The following is a 15,605-nucleotide window of genomic DNA, read 5'->3' on the forward strand; positions in this document are numbered from 1 at the left end:
TTCTGAGCATGCGCGGGTTTTGAACCGATGCTTTCTGTACTAACCATCGGTTTGGACCGATCGGACAGCAGTCCATCGGGTCGATTTTAAAGCATGTTTTAAAATTTTGGACCGAAGGACAATAGACCGATGGGCTATACACACGGACGGTTTGGACCGATGAAACTGAACCTCGGTCCATTCTCATCGGTTTTGTCCGGCCGTGTGTACGCGGCCTGACTGGGCCATTCTAACACATGAATATTAAACCATTCTATTGCAGCTCTGGTTGTATGTTTAGGGTCATAGCAACCTTTCACAACCTTACGAAAAATAAATACATAAATGAATAAAAATGTTGGGCTAGAGCTTTAACTAAATCTGAGATTTACACGTCAGGCAGGTGATTGTCATGTGTTGTCTTGAACCTGCTTTGTTATGGTTGCCTGAATTTATGCGTGCAGAAGCCGTCAGTCACGGCACTTGCGAGTGAAGAAACGGCACAGAGGTCCGATTCTTCACAGCGCATGCTCCGATTACATCATTGGCGCACTACAAGGGAAATATCGAATAAAACGGCGCATGTTTAGCAGATATTTTCACTACCTATAGGAAAGCCTTATTTTAGGCTTACCTATAGGTAAATGCCACACAAAAGGGGTTTACAACCACTTTAAATGTGACAAAAACAAACACAACCAATATTAACCACTTCCCGACGGCCGTACGACTTTATACGGCCGCAGGGTGGTTCTAAATCTCTGAGCCGCCGTGTTTTTACGGCATCCGCTTCTCCTGGCCACTGGGGGGCGCGCGCCCGCTGCATCACTGGAATGCCGATGCGCGTGCCTGGTGGCTGCGATGTCCGCCAGGCTCCCGCGATCGGCGGTTACAGAGACAAGGACGTGGATCTGTGTGTGTAAACACACAGATCCACGTCCTGTCAGGGAGAGAGGAGACCGATCTGAGTCTCTTGTACATAGGGACACAGATCGGTCACCTCCCCCAGTTACCCCCTTCCCCCACAGTTAGTAACACTCACTAAGGTACACATTTAACCCCTCCCTCACCCCCTAGTGTTAACCCCTTCAATGCCAGTCACATTTATACATTAATTAGTGCATATTTATAGCACTGATCGCAGTATAAATGTGAATGGTGCCAAAAATGTGTCAAAAGTGTCCGATATGTCCGCCATTATTGTCGCAGTACCGATAAAAATCGCAGATCGCCGCCATTACTAGTAAAAAAAAATAATAATAATAATTCTGTCCCCTATTTTGTAGGCGCTAAAACTTTTGCGCAAACCAGTCACTTATTGCGATTTTTTTTTTTACCAAAAATATGTAGAATACGTATCGGCCTAGACTGAGAAAAAAAAAATTTTTTAAAAAAAAATTAGCTATTTATTACATTGTCGCTCTATTTTTGTTTATAGCGCAAAAAATAAAAAACGCAGAGGTGATCATATACCACCAAAAGAAAGCTCTATTTGTGGGGGAAAAAGGAAGCCAATTTTGTTTTGGAGCCACGTCACACGACGGCGCAATTGCCAGTTAAATCGACGCAGTGCCAAATCGCAAAAAGTGCTCTGGTCAGGAAGGGGGTATATGTGCCCAGTAAGCAAGTGGTTAAGTGCAGCACTGAAAAAATAACCCTTAGGAATAGTGAAATAAAAAAAAATATATAAATGCAGTGATAGGTATAGTGCATATAGTGAATCAAATAAATATATAAATGGTGACAAAAATAAAATCTACAGTATATTGTATAAGAATCAATGATAAAAAAATCTCAAACAAATTATCGCCTAAGTGTCCTCCAATTTCAACAAAATATAGACTTTCTTCAAAAAACTTTAGTGCAACTGTCCGCATAGAAATCTTCATACACAATTCTACCACCGTGATCTTCTTAGTACGAGTAATCAATCATTCCTGTTCTTCCGGTGCCGCCATCAGGGGGGTACAGGCATTACACCTGTAAGGGGCCCAATGGGAGAGAAGAGATTACACTTGTTTTTTTTTTGTCAGCACCCCCCCCCCCCCCCACCCCCGGGTTCTCTGCTCCAGGGGGGCCCTGCCTAAAGCTGTGTAAGGGGCCTCAAAATTTGTGATGACTGCCCTGCCTTTTTGTACTGACTGTCTTCTTTAGATCTTGGATAGGCCTCCCTCTACTTGGTAGATCAGGATGACTGGCAGTAAGTAAGCCTGGGTCCTCATGCAAAATTGGAGGCAGTCAATAAAGCATTAGTAGTACACTCACATGGTAAAATTCAAAACAGCGTAATTGAGCACAAAGGACCAATCCTACGTTTAACCACTTACCCCCCGGACCATATTGCTGCCCAAAGACCAGAGTACTTTTTGCGATTCGGGACTGCGTCGCTTTAACAGACAATTGCGCGGTCGTGCGACGTGGCTCCCAAACAAAATTGGCGTCCTTTTTTTCCCACAAATAGAGCTTTCTTTTGGTGGTATTTGATCACCTTTGCGGTTTTTAGTTTTTGCGCTATAAACAAAAATAGAGCGACAATTTTGAAAAAAATTAATATTTTTTACATTTTGCTATAATAAATATCCCCCAAAAATATATAAAAAAACATTTTTTTTCCTCAGTTTAGGCCGATACGTTTTCTTCTACATATTTTTCGTAAAAAAAAATCGCAATAAGCGTTTATTGATTGGTTAGCGCAAAAGTTATAGCGTTTACAAAATAGGGGGTATTTTTATGTCATGTTTATTATATTTTTTTTACTAGTAATGGCGGCGATCAGCGATTTTTTTTTTTCGGTACTGCACGGGAGTCGGGGGCGAGCGGGGGGCGCGCGCGCCCCCTAGTGGCGGCTGGGAGAGAGGACGTCATATTACGACGCTCCTCTGCACAGTGGCAGCCACTACTATAGGCCGCGGCTTCGGCCTAGTCTTCGGATCCGGCGGCCATCTTGCTCCTCCCGGCCTCTCCCCCAGCACTGTATCCCGGCCTCCCAGTTGTCTGACTCCCTCACCGCTCGCAGATCCTGCTCCACGGGCTTCTGACCGGGCGGGGGACTGAACGGAGCGATACCCTACCACATGGCGGCAGCCCCAAATCCAGACCGCGGCTTCGGCCTAGTCCCGGACTCCAGCGGCCATCTTGGTACTTACAGGCCTCTCCACCAGCGCTGCATCCCTCCTTTCCTGGCTTCTGCACTCAGGCCTATGGACGCTTCTTGCATCCTCCAGGTGGGTGGCACATAGTGAGGTTGCAATGGGCACAGTGAGGTTGCAATGGGCACAGTGAGGTTTCAATGGGCACAGTGATGTTGGGCACAGTGATGTTGCAATGGGCACAGTAATGTTGGGCACAATGAGGTTGCAATGGGCACAGTGATGTTGGGCTCAGTGATGTTGGGCACAATGAGGTTGCAATGGGCACAGTGAAGCTGCAAATGGGCATTGTTGACCCTGTTTTCCGCTTACAGTAGCTGCTGCATTTCTCACCCTAGGCTTATACTCGAGTTAATACGTTTTCCCATTTTTTTGTGGTAAAATTAGGTACCTCGGCTTATACTCGGGTCGGCTTATACTCGAGTATACACGGTAATTGATTATGTTACTTTGTACTGTTAGACCTCACAGTGTCCCGAACCAAAGAGTGGCATACACATTCGGGGGCTCATTTGGGGGTGCCCCTTGTGAACAGCCTCGGCTGGAGTCTGCAGCTCCCCAACCTTTTGAACTTCTGATGTCTTATGGTCGCTTCTATTCCTTGGTTTTAAGCAATGCAGTGATCTAGGATATGCATTGCTATCCACATGGTCAGTAAATATTTGTAGAATGATTGTACTATGAAAACCATGCATGTATTCAATTTCTAATGGTATTTTATTTCCACTCTTGCAATCTTTACATTATGGATACCATTATAATTGTATAACCACTTACCACTGAAGAAGGAGAATTATGCAATCTTTTCGAAACGTGTTGGATTTCACTTTGGGTTTGGTATTACCACCAAATGTGAACTGTGGTTAGTTTTTCCTTCAATTGTCATGTATTTATTGTAAATGCATCTAATTGTCTAGTTTTAATTTCTACATTTAATTTGTTGTGCTATAAATACATTTTGTACTTTTATACATATTGTGACGAGACCCCTTTGCTCGCCCGGTTCTGCTCTCCCGACACTCCTCTGCTTCTATTGGATCAGCTTGCAGATTGCAACGTTTGATGGTCCAGTCATCCAAGGTTCCGGGATCCGAACTACAGCTATGTGCCGTTCAGACCCATTAAGAACAAACACCAGGCAGGCTGTATGTAAGTTCAAAAAGGACTCTCTTTAATGGCCGCATTCAGCTGGTTATATACAGTTTACAAGCTTATCATCAATCAAAGAACAATGAAATCTCCACCCCCTTTTCACACACTGGGGCTTCCATACAGATTATAGGTAGATACTCTGGTGCCGACCCTGACAAGACACATTTCTTTAGATAATGACATTAGTGAAGTTAATTACTAATTGTAACAGAATACAGAATAACAGAATAACAACGAAGCAATCAGAATAATTAACCTGAGCCAATTATCTAATCATTTAGCCTGATGAGGTGAATAGGCATCTCGTCTGCAATTCCTCACGATACAATACACATCTCTTAAGGTCTTCTTCACACACACAATAGATTAATTAACCTTTAGAATAGAGAGCTGGCTGGTGGTGGGACATTAGCATTTCAACAGTCTGTTATGCAGAGGAATGAGTCACTCTGGTCCACATGAAATCACCTGTAATATGTCCCATCTCATGTAATACATGAATTATGATTTATTAGCAACCCTCTCCTGTGTAACAGATGTCAAGTAGAAACACTTTAGCATCCCAAGGTCCATGACATTACTCCCCCTGGGAAACAGTCCAACAGCCACAGTGGGACCCAAACGGGTCAACTCGAGGATGTTGGAAAAGTAGTCTTAAGGTTCCAGGACTGTCTGCTGGGATGACCCATCTGCCTTCCTGTTTTGAGACCCTGGCCCATGATCGGACGGCAAGAGGCTCGCATTCAGTCCTCTCCAAAAGCCCCTGTCCCGGCTAGGCCTGTCACACATCTCCCCCTTTGGCAGGAGACTAACACTGGGAGAGACCCCAATTCCGGTACCCACCCAGTACCCCAGATACCTTGTCCCAAAGAGAGCATTACTCACTCAGCCAATCTCTGCCTCTCTCAGAGAACACGCCTGTAGCTGGGGAGAGGCCTGGACTGGCCCTTCTCCCTGGAGTCCTTTCAGCCGCTGGAGAGAAGACAGGGTGGCTGGGCTCAGTTCATCATGCTGTTGGGGATCTGGGCCAACTGGCCACCATTCCTGGGGTATACCAGTGGAGACTGAAGTCCCATCCACTGATGCTAGGTGAAAATCCCCCGGTGCTTGCAAAGCAAAGCCGATATCCTCCTGTCTCAGTGCCGCACCATTTTCTGGGGTTGTGTCCGTGGAGATCGGAGTCCCATCCACTACCACAGGAACCCCCTCTTCTGTTAGTTGAGAGCAGAGGCCCGGGGAACTCTTCTCTGTTGCCAGCTCTTCCGCTGGGCTGCTGTGAGTGGAGACCACAGTCCCATCCACCGATATCCGCTCAAGCTGTAGTTGTGTGCAGCAGCCAGTAGCATCCTGCCCTGCTGCCAGTGATTCAGCTGGGAGTAACAGCTTTACTACCTCAGCTTGTTGCTGGGGAGGGGGGCCAACTGCCCCGGCTCCCTGGAACTCCACAGTTGGTTCCGGTGCTGGGCAGAGATTGCTAGCACTCTGCCCTGTTGCCAGCACTTCTGCTTTGGGAATGGCAAGCTCCCGATTTTCCCACGGGCACTCTTGGACTACATACCACCGGAGGGCTCTTTTTAGCTCTCGTCCAACCGCATCTCTGCCCGGATCAGCCTGCTTAACTCTGCTGTCCACTCCTGCTTTGGTTGTTCTCCCAATAACAGCATTCGTACTTAATACTGTGACCAGTACCTTACACATGTAACATGCCTCCCCCTGGAGGTGTAGCCAAAAGTGGTTGTGAATTCACAGCTTAAGCCAGCCACAGATGGTTCGAATCTTGGCTGGTTCAGCAGGGACTGGCCATGATTTGAACCATCTATAGCAGGGGTCTCAAACTGGCGGCCCTCCCAGCTGTTGCGAAACTACAAGTCCCATCATGCCTCTGCCTGTGGGAGTCATGCATGTAACTGTCAGCCTTGCCATGCCTCATGTAGGGTGACCACGTGTCCCGGATTGCCCGGGACAGTCCCGCATTTTGCAGGTCTGTCCCGGGCACCTTTATTCCAGGACAATACATTGTCCTGGAATGAAACTGACACAGCCACCCCCCCTGGGCCAATCTGATGTCCCCAAAAAAAGATGCCACATCAACGCTTTTCTCGATGACAGTATTTGTCCTGGCCGGAAATGCCTGAAGGAGCACAATCCTCGCCCCCTGTTTGTGATTGGAGAAATCATAAATTCTGCCTCTTGTGTCCAATCACTGTGCTGTGATTCATTACAGCACAAGCTGATTTTTGTGAAGGGAGGTGTCCCTGAATTGTAGCTTGGAAATGTGGTCACCCTAGCCTCATGGGACTTGTAGTTCCACAAAGCTGGAGGGCCGACAGTTTGAGACCCCTGATCTATAGGCAGGATGATTAAACCCAAGTCAATGGAAGGTAAATTGGGTATCTGGCGCTCCAAGAGGCAATGCCCTTAGTTTGTAATAATGTACATTTCATCAGTCTGTCTTTAGGTAAAAACAAAGTTGAACCACGGTAAGGGGGTGATTTAAAAAGAGGCAGCCATCCTCAGAGTGTGTCCAGCAACTCTGCAAAACGTATAAAAGAAACAGGGGGGGGGGGGGTGGGGAGGCTCCTCTCTAAGTGTAGTATTAAAACAGTAACATTTATTGCACAAGATTAAAAACACTTTCACACTGGAGGGTGGGTGCATCAGCGGTAAAGCATCGCTATTCGGCTGCTAGCGGGGCACTTTTACCCCTGCTAGCGGCTGAGAAAAGGATAAGACCACCGCAAAGAGCTGCTGCAGCGGCACTTTTCCGGCGGTATAGACGCGGTGCTCATTGATTTCAATTGGCAGAAGCGGTGGAAGAGCGGTATACACACCGCTCCAAAGATGCTGCTAGCAGGACTTTTTTTTTACCGTTCTGCTAGCGCACCGCTCCAGTGTGAAAGCCCTCGGGGCTTTCACATTGGAGACACAGCAGCGGCTCTTTCAGGGTGCTTTGCAGGTGCTATTTGTAGCGTTATAGCGCCTGCAAAGTGCCCCATTGTGAAAGGGGTCTAAGTATGTAGTCCTGGCAGTTCTACTGCTTCTCACAAGCTTCTCGCACGATCCGGGTAGCTGGGAAAGGTTCTGGTGTGATGTGCTGAATCGCTGTACATTCAGGAAAACCAGGAAGTAGTCGGCTCTGTGCTGTCCAGCTTGAACCCGGAAGAGGAAATGATGTCACCAGCAGGGAGCGGGAGGAAGGGGTCAGGACTGTCTCTGTGGAATGAAAGGCTACGCGCTCAGAGCTAACAGCTCCTTCTACTGGCCTATAGAATATAAGTAAAATGTGCATCCCATAACCTCCCACCCCTATCCAAGTTATTACCCTCAATAAAACAAAAAAACGTTTGCATATTCCTCGCGTAATAATACGGGAGCGCCACCTAGCGGCCGGCCTGGAATTGCAGCCTAAGATCAGACAGTGTAAGTCACTTACACCTGTCGGATCTTAGGGATATCTATGCGTAACTGATTCTATGAATCGGGCTCATAGATACGACCGTCGGAACTCTGAATCCGGCCCAATGTCTATAGTATAGCAGGACTGTCCCACAGGATTATTGGCAATTGGCAACAATTTGTGTCTATTTTTAAAAGATAATTATACCTGTCTGTATTGCATACTTTTACACACATAAATTCGGTCAAAGTTAATTTCATTAGGTCCTGATTTGCTTAAAGCAGAGCTCCACCAAGGAATTTTTTTTTTTTTTTTTAAATGCTGAAAAAAAAAAAAAACATATATTTTTTTTTTATACATACCTGAGTGCCTGTTGCTAGGCAGATCGTCCTAATCTGCCACTTCCTGATCCGCGGTCCGTCTTCATTCTTCTGTTCCTCGGCTGCCTCCTGTGGAATGGTGGAGCGGTGTCTTCTGGGACATTGTGTGTGTCCCAGGAGACATCATCCATTCACGGCGCGCCATGCGGCTCATGCATGCGCAGTAGGGAATCGGGCGGTGAAGCCACAAGGCTTCACTTCCTGATTCCCTGACTGAGGATGGTGGCGGGGCAGCCGAGACCCGAGCGTTTGCTCGGCTTTGGCTACCGTCATCGCGGGCATCCTGGACAGGTAAGTCTCCTTAATAAAAGTCAGCAGCTACAGTGTTAGTAGCTGCTGACTTTTTTTTTTTTTTCACCGGACCTCCACTTTAACCACTTACGGACCGACCGCCGTCGTTATATGTCACAATTTTGAAGAGGAATACCTTGTTTTGGTAGCAGCTAGCTACCATAACCATGGTACCCTCTTCAAGAGCGGGTGGTCCACTTTCAAATAAAAGTGGTCTCTGCAGTGTATACACTGCTAGATCACTTTTATCGGCGGCGGGAGAGGGGCCCCCCCACCTGCCGCTCTCCGGTGCCCTCCGCTGATACCGGGTATGGAGTGAGGGGAAGATGGCCCATATCTCCATATCACTGCAGGTCTTTTTGACCCCAGATCTCATATTTAAGAGGACCTGTCATGCTTTTTTTTATTACAAGGGATGTTTACATTCCTTGTAATAGAAATAAAAGTGACCCAATTATTATTATTTTTTTAAAAACAGTGTCAAAATCAAAAAAATAAAGTAAAATAAATAAGATTTTTTTTTTTAAGCGCCCTGTCCCGACGAGCTTGCACGCAGAAACGATTGCATACGTGAGCAGCGCCCGCATACGAAAATGGTGTTCAAACCACATATGTGAGGTATCGCCACGATTGTTAGAGCGAGAGGGAGATTAATTCTAGCCCTAGACCTCCTCTGTAACTCAAAACATGCAACCTGTAAACAATTTTAAACGTTGCCTATGGAGATTTTTAAGGGTAAAAGTTTGTCGCCATTCCACGAGCAGGCGCAACTTTGAAAAATGACATGTTGGGTATCAATTTACTCGGCGTAACATTATCTTTCACATTATAAAAAAATTGGGCTAACTTTACTGCTATCCTTTTTTTTTCATTAAAAAAAGTTTTTTTTTTTTTTTTTTAAAGTGCGCTTGTAAGACCGCTGCGCAAATACGGTGTGACAAAAAGTATTGCAACGATATCTCTAGGGTGTTAGAAAAGAATATATATAAAGTTTGGGGGTTCTAAGTAATTATATAGCAAAAAACATGTTTTTTACTTGTAAACACCAAATCTCAGAAAGAGGCTCGGTCCTTTTTACTTACCTGAGCCCATTCACCTGCTGTGTGCGTCCCTTCTCCACTGAGTCTGGCCGTTGATTGGATAGATTGATAGCAACGCAGCCATTGGCTCCCACTGCTGTCAATCACATCCAATGACATGGCTGCCGGGGGCGGGACCAAGTCATACCCTTGGCGTCTATGGACACAGACTGTTTGACACAGGAAAGAGGTTCCCAGAGGGGGGTTAGCTTTAGCGGGGAGGAGCCGAGACAGCCGCCGTAGGACCCCAGAACAGGTGGATCGGTGCAAAACGAACTGCACAGTGGAGGTAAGTATTTCTTTCTGACAGTTTTTCAATGCTTACTATGATCTTTGTTATTTAAAAAAAGTTCAAAGACCAACATCTACTGGAGACAAAGTGAAGGGGTCTGGTGGTTCAGCATTAGATGTAGCTGTAGCATGGCTTGGAGTAGCCAAGGTGCCAAGTCCAAACTTGCTGTTCTGTTGTTGGTTAGGTTGAACCCCACCCCACAACTAAAAAATTTAAGACATTTTAAAATGTTTTTTTTTTTATGATTATTAAAGTGACCCTAAATGTTATTTCTGTCTTTTTTTTCTCTTTCAGTTCCCTTGCACAAATCCCTTGAAATTGGTGGGGAGTAACTATTCAGCAGCATCTCCTAAAATGTTCCATGATCTCCATACATTTTGACAGTTTTTTAATGCTTACTATTTTCTTTGTTACAATAAAAGGTTACTTGACTTGAATTTACATTTTATTTTGTGTCTTGGAATTTAGATTTAGATTGACCTTACATTTGTTTACATATATAAGAAACAAGCAATGCTCACATTAGGGTTCCAGTGGGATCAAATTAAGAGTCTGCAATGTTGGTGCTCAGGCTCCAAGTGTCCTCCTAGTCACTCACATAAAGTACACAAGAGTATAGGGAGCTGGCAATTTGAAACAGCCGCAAAAGTCTTTATTTACTAGAGTGCTAACATAGCTATAATTTAGGCCCCTTTCACATGTGCATCCACATGCTCAGTAGACATGTGCACACTAAAATATTTTGTTTTGGAATTTCGTTTTCGTCCAAAAAATAAATGTATTTAGTTACTCCCGAAATTCGTTTTTATTTATTTAGTTTTTCGTAAAAACAATGTATTTGTCCGAAAATCCAAATTAATTAAGGTCGAATCTGTCATTGAAGGCTTACGGTGTCTGTCGATTGTTCTAAGAAGATTCGACAGAATCTTTAAAAAAAAAAAAAAGATTTGACAGTTTCCCGTACTTAGAATTGTCTCTGCACAAAGTGTTATTTCTAAAGGAAAAAAAGTCATTTAAAAATCACTTGCGGCTATAATGAAGTGTCGGTTCCCGGCAATTCAGAGAGAATTCATTCATAAAAAAAAATAAAAAAAGCGTGGGGGTCCCCCCAAATTCAATTACCAGGCCCTTCAGGTCTGGTATGGATATTAAGGGGAACCCCACCGTCAATTAAAAAAAATGAAGTGGGGTTCCCTCTAAATATCCATCCCAGACCCTTCAGGTCTGGTGTGGATTTTAAGGGGAACTCTACCCCAAATAAAAAAAAATGGCCTGGAGTTCCCCCAAAAATCCACACCAGACCCCTTATCCGATCACGTAACCTTGCCGGCCGCAAAAAAGAGGGGGGGAGAGCGCCCCCCCTCCTGAACCATACCAGGCCACATGCTTTCAACATGGGGAGGATGTCCCCATGTTGATGGGGACAAGGGCCTCATCCCCACAACCCTTGCCCGGTGGTTGTGGGGGTCTGCAAGTGGGGGGCTTATCAGAATCTGGAAAACCCCTTTAACAAAGGGGACCCCCAGATCCTGCCCCCCCTATGTGAATTGGTAATGGGGTACATTGTACCCTTACCATTTCACTAAGGAAGTGTAAATAATTGTAAAATAACACACACACACCGTGGAAAAAAGTAATTCATTAAAAAAAAAAAACAGCGGTGGTAAACCACTCTCGATCCCCGCTCCAACGTTGTCGGTATCCAGCGGCGGGTGATCTCCTCTCCGCCGGTGTCCAGAGATAAGATGTCCATTCAGGTCCAGGATCCAGAGCACAGCATCATCGGCCGCCTGTCTCCACCGGAGACAGCCCGGCGAATGACGCGGCTGGAGCTAGTGACATTTCTTATATAGGTGAGGCGGGCCACCTGTCACGTGACCCGTCCGCCTCTGACGCACCCTCTGCTACGCCACTGGGGAAGCCCAGGCTTCCCCCTTGCGTCAGAGGGGGGCGGGGTCACATGACGAGTGGCCCCACCTCACCTATATAAGAAATGTCACTAGCTCCAGCCGCGTCATTCGCCGGGCTGTCTCTGGTGGAGACAGGCGGCCGGCGATGCTGCCCTCTGGATCCCGGACCTGGATGGACATCTCATCACTGGACCCTGGCGGAGAGGAGATGGATACTGACAACGTTGGAGCGGGGATCGAGAGTGGATTACCACCGCTGGATTTTTTTTTTAATAAAGGACTTTTTTCCACGGTGTGTGTGTGTGTGTTTTTTTACAATTATTTACACTTCCTTAGTGAAATGGTAGGGGTACAATGTACCCCATTACCAATTCACATAGGGGGGGGCAGGATCTGGGGGTCCCCTTTGTTAAAGGGGTCTTCCAGATTCTGATAAGCCCCCCGCCCGCAGACCCCCACAACCACCGGGCAAGGGTTGTGGGAATGAGGCCCTTGTCCCCATCAACATGGGGACATCCTCCTCATGTTGAGCGCCCAGAGGCGATTTAGTTCGCATGTGCCGCGCTATATAAGTTTTTCATTCATTCATGTGGCCTGGTACGGTTCAGGAGGGGGGGCGCTCTCTCGTCCTCCCCCCTCTTTTCTGCGGCCGGCCAGGTTTTGTGCTCCGATAAGGGGTCTGATGTGGATTTTTGGGGGAACTCCAGGCCATTTTTTTTTAAAATTTTGCGTGGAGTTCCCCTTAAAATCCACACCAGACCTGAAGGGTCTGGAATGGATATTTGGGGGAAACCCCACGTAAATTTTTTTTTTTAATTGACGGCGGGGTTCCCCTTAATACCCATACCAGAGTGAGTGATTTTTAAATTACTTTTTTTCATTCAGAAATGACACTTTGTGCAGAGACAGTTCTAAGTATGTGAAACATGCACTTTTTCACAGGCATACTTTACAGTTGTTTTTAGCTACTTAGTCAAATCTTCATGTCTCTCTATGTCAAATCTGTTCTCTCTATGTTGAATCTTTTCTCTCTATGTAGAATAATATTTGACTAATAGAGTTAAGGTTATGCACATTCGACCGCAACGAAAAAGAAAATAAAGCATTTTTTATATTACGGATCTTTCGTTTTTCGTTTTCTGTGCTTTCGTTATCGTTTGTTAAACGATAACGAAAATACCTGAAATTCGGACGAAAATGCATTCGGACGAAAACGAATGCACATGTCTAATGCTCAGCAGGGGATCTCTCTGCTGATGCAGAGCGGACACGGACTCAGCCCCGCTGGTCTCCCATCCATCGGTTCGGATGCCGGCGGGTGATCCGCTACTCCATAAAGAACAATGGCTGGCCAAATCAGGTGCGCGTGATTGGGCCGCCCATGTGAAAGCAGCCTAAGGCCACTCGCTGAAACTTGTAAACAGTTTTTACCTGTTACCACTCTATAGCAAATAAAGACTTTTGCGGATGTTTCGAGTTGCCGGCTCCCTATCATTGTTTGTACCTTACGTTAGTTTGTAGGGTAATACATAAAACTAAAGCAGCCTTAAAGGGGTTGTAAATCCCCTCCTTGGGGGATGGATCAGTTGGCCAGATCATTTTTTGCTGTTCGAAAATCCATGGTGTGTGAATCTTAGGTAAAGCCTGTAATAAATGTTTGTTTCTAAAATAACGATTGTGTGTATACATGGCGGGTACAGTTTGAAGCCTTCACTTGTCTCTCCTCCTAGGCAATCCCCTTACGACCCTCTTCCCTTCTTGATTTGGGATAAACTCGTATGACATGTCCAACTACTAGTTCAACAAGTCCATCTAGTTCAACCAATAGAAAAAAATCTAAAAACAATAAAAACATCCATACAGTATATAGAGCCCTATTCCCACAGTTGATCAAGAGGAAGGCAAAAACATTCAAAGCATGGTCAAATTAGCTCTATTAGGGGGAAATATCTATTCCCTAAGGCAATCACATATTCTATGGATCAACAATCTCTGGGGGTATTACGTGTGAATATTAATATCCAGTTTTATTCTCTGTATTCAAGAATGCTTATAGCATTTTTTTTTTATTATTAAGTGAGCTAACCAGAACCACCCCTGAAAGGAGTCTATTGCACATTTTCATAGCTCTTACTGTGAAGAAACCTTTCCATATGCAGAAGTTAAAGGAGTTGTAAAGGAAAAACATTTTTTGCCTAAAATTAATGTCTGCAAGGTAGACAGACAGAATAGTGTAATGATTCTGCTAAAAAAACAGTAAATACCTATTAAATTCCTTCATCTATATCACCTCCGGCATTCTAGTTTCTGTTCTCTCATTCACTTCCTGGTTTGCATCGCTTGTTCATGTAAGAAATACATTTCCCAGTATGCATTGCCCAGTAATTCACACCTCCTTGAAGTCTCTAACACGTAGAGAGCGTCCTGCCGCACAGATGTAGTTCCCAGGAGGGGGTGAGCACGTTACTGACCACCGCAGTAAAGCCTTCTTTCACAGTGGTCAGTAAAATCAGACAGGCAGGAAGTGAACAGAACAGAGAAGAAATAGAGCATCTTCTAAGCTAAAACGAACAATGAGGAAGTGAAAAGAGGAATGTCTGCAGGTAAAGGATGCTTATTATGAAAAAAAAATTCCCTTTCCTTTACAACCCCTTTAAACATCCTGTCCAACAATAACAAGGATTGCCTCCATGTCCTCTGTAATTACATTAACCACTTGATCTCAGGAAGAGTTTACCCCCTTCATGGCCCAGCCATGTTTTGCTATTTGACACTGCGCTACTTTAACTGGCAATTGCGCGGTCATGCAACGCTGTACCCAAACAATATTTATATTTTTTTTCACAGAAATAGAGCTTTCTTGTGGTGGTATTTTATCACTAGGGATGAGCCGAACACCCTCCGGTATGATTAATGGAACCCTGCCCATGTATAAACTTGTATTTGCTAGCTGGAAATGTCCTAAAAAGTTTAACAAAATTTGGACAAATTGGACTGACACAAAGGGCCTGATCCACAAAGAGCGGCCGTAACTTAAATTTTCCTATTTAAGTTACACCGCCGCAAAATCTCTACCTAAGTGCCTGATCCACAAAGCACTTACCTAGAAATTTTGAGTGGTGTAACTTAAATCTGTCCGGCGCAAGGCGTGTCTAATCTAATGGGGCGAGTCCCATTTAAATTAGGCGCGCTCCCGCGCCGGACGTACTGCGCATGCTCCCGACGTTATTTTCCCGACGTGCTTTGCGTGAATTTACGTTGCGCTGGGTTTTGAGAATTGCGACGGGCGTAAAAAAAAAAAAAGAGTTGCGGCGGGAAAAAAAAAAACATTTTTTAAAAAAAATTACAGCGACGCGGGATAGAAGGGTCTACTTTTACATGGTGTACTAAGTTTACACCTTGTAAAAGCAGCCCTAATTTTGCGACGGCAAACTAATACTTACGGAGAAAAAACGAAGCGTAAAAGCTTCGTGGATCTCCGTAAGTGCTAATTTGCATACCCGACGCTGGATTTCGACGAGAAATGCCCCCAGCGGCGGCTGCGGTACTGCATCCTAAGATCCGACAGTGTCAAGTCCCTTACACATGTTGGATCTTCTGCCTATCTATGAGAAACTGATTCTGTGGATCAGTTCCATAGATAGAAACAGGGATACGACGGCGTATCAGTAGATACGCCGGCGTATCCCTTTTGTGGATCAGGCCCAAAGAGCTTAACTGTTTAGATTTGGTTGATTGTCTAGAACTTTATACCTGTTGTCCTGGGAAAATTGTATTAACATTCCTTATGCTCTTCAATTTAAATGCTATTGCTAATGTGTGACTTCCTATTTCCAGTTCCCCTCCCAATATATCCTTATATGTTTTCCCCTTGTACTTCTACCCCCCTTCACTCATTATTCGCTGCATATTATCCAATCGACAACTCCTCTAGATCACACATAGACTGTATTACATTACCTTATTGTGTTGTAAC

This window comes from Rana temporaria, chromosome 9 (assembly GCF_905171775.1).
Source record: "Rana temporaria chromosome 9, aRanTem1.1, whole genome shotgun sequence".
NCBI lineage: Eukaryota > Metazoa > Chordata > Amphibia > Anura > Ranidae > Rana > Rana temporaria.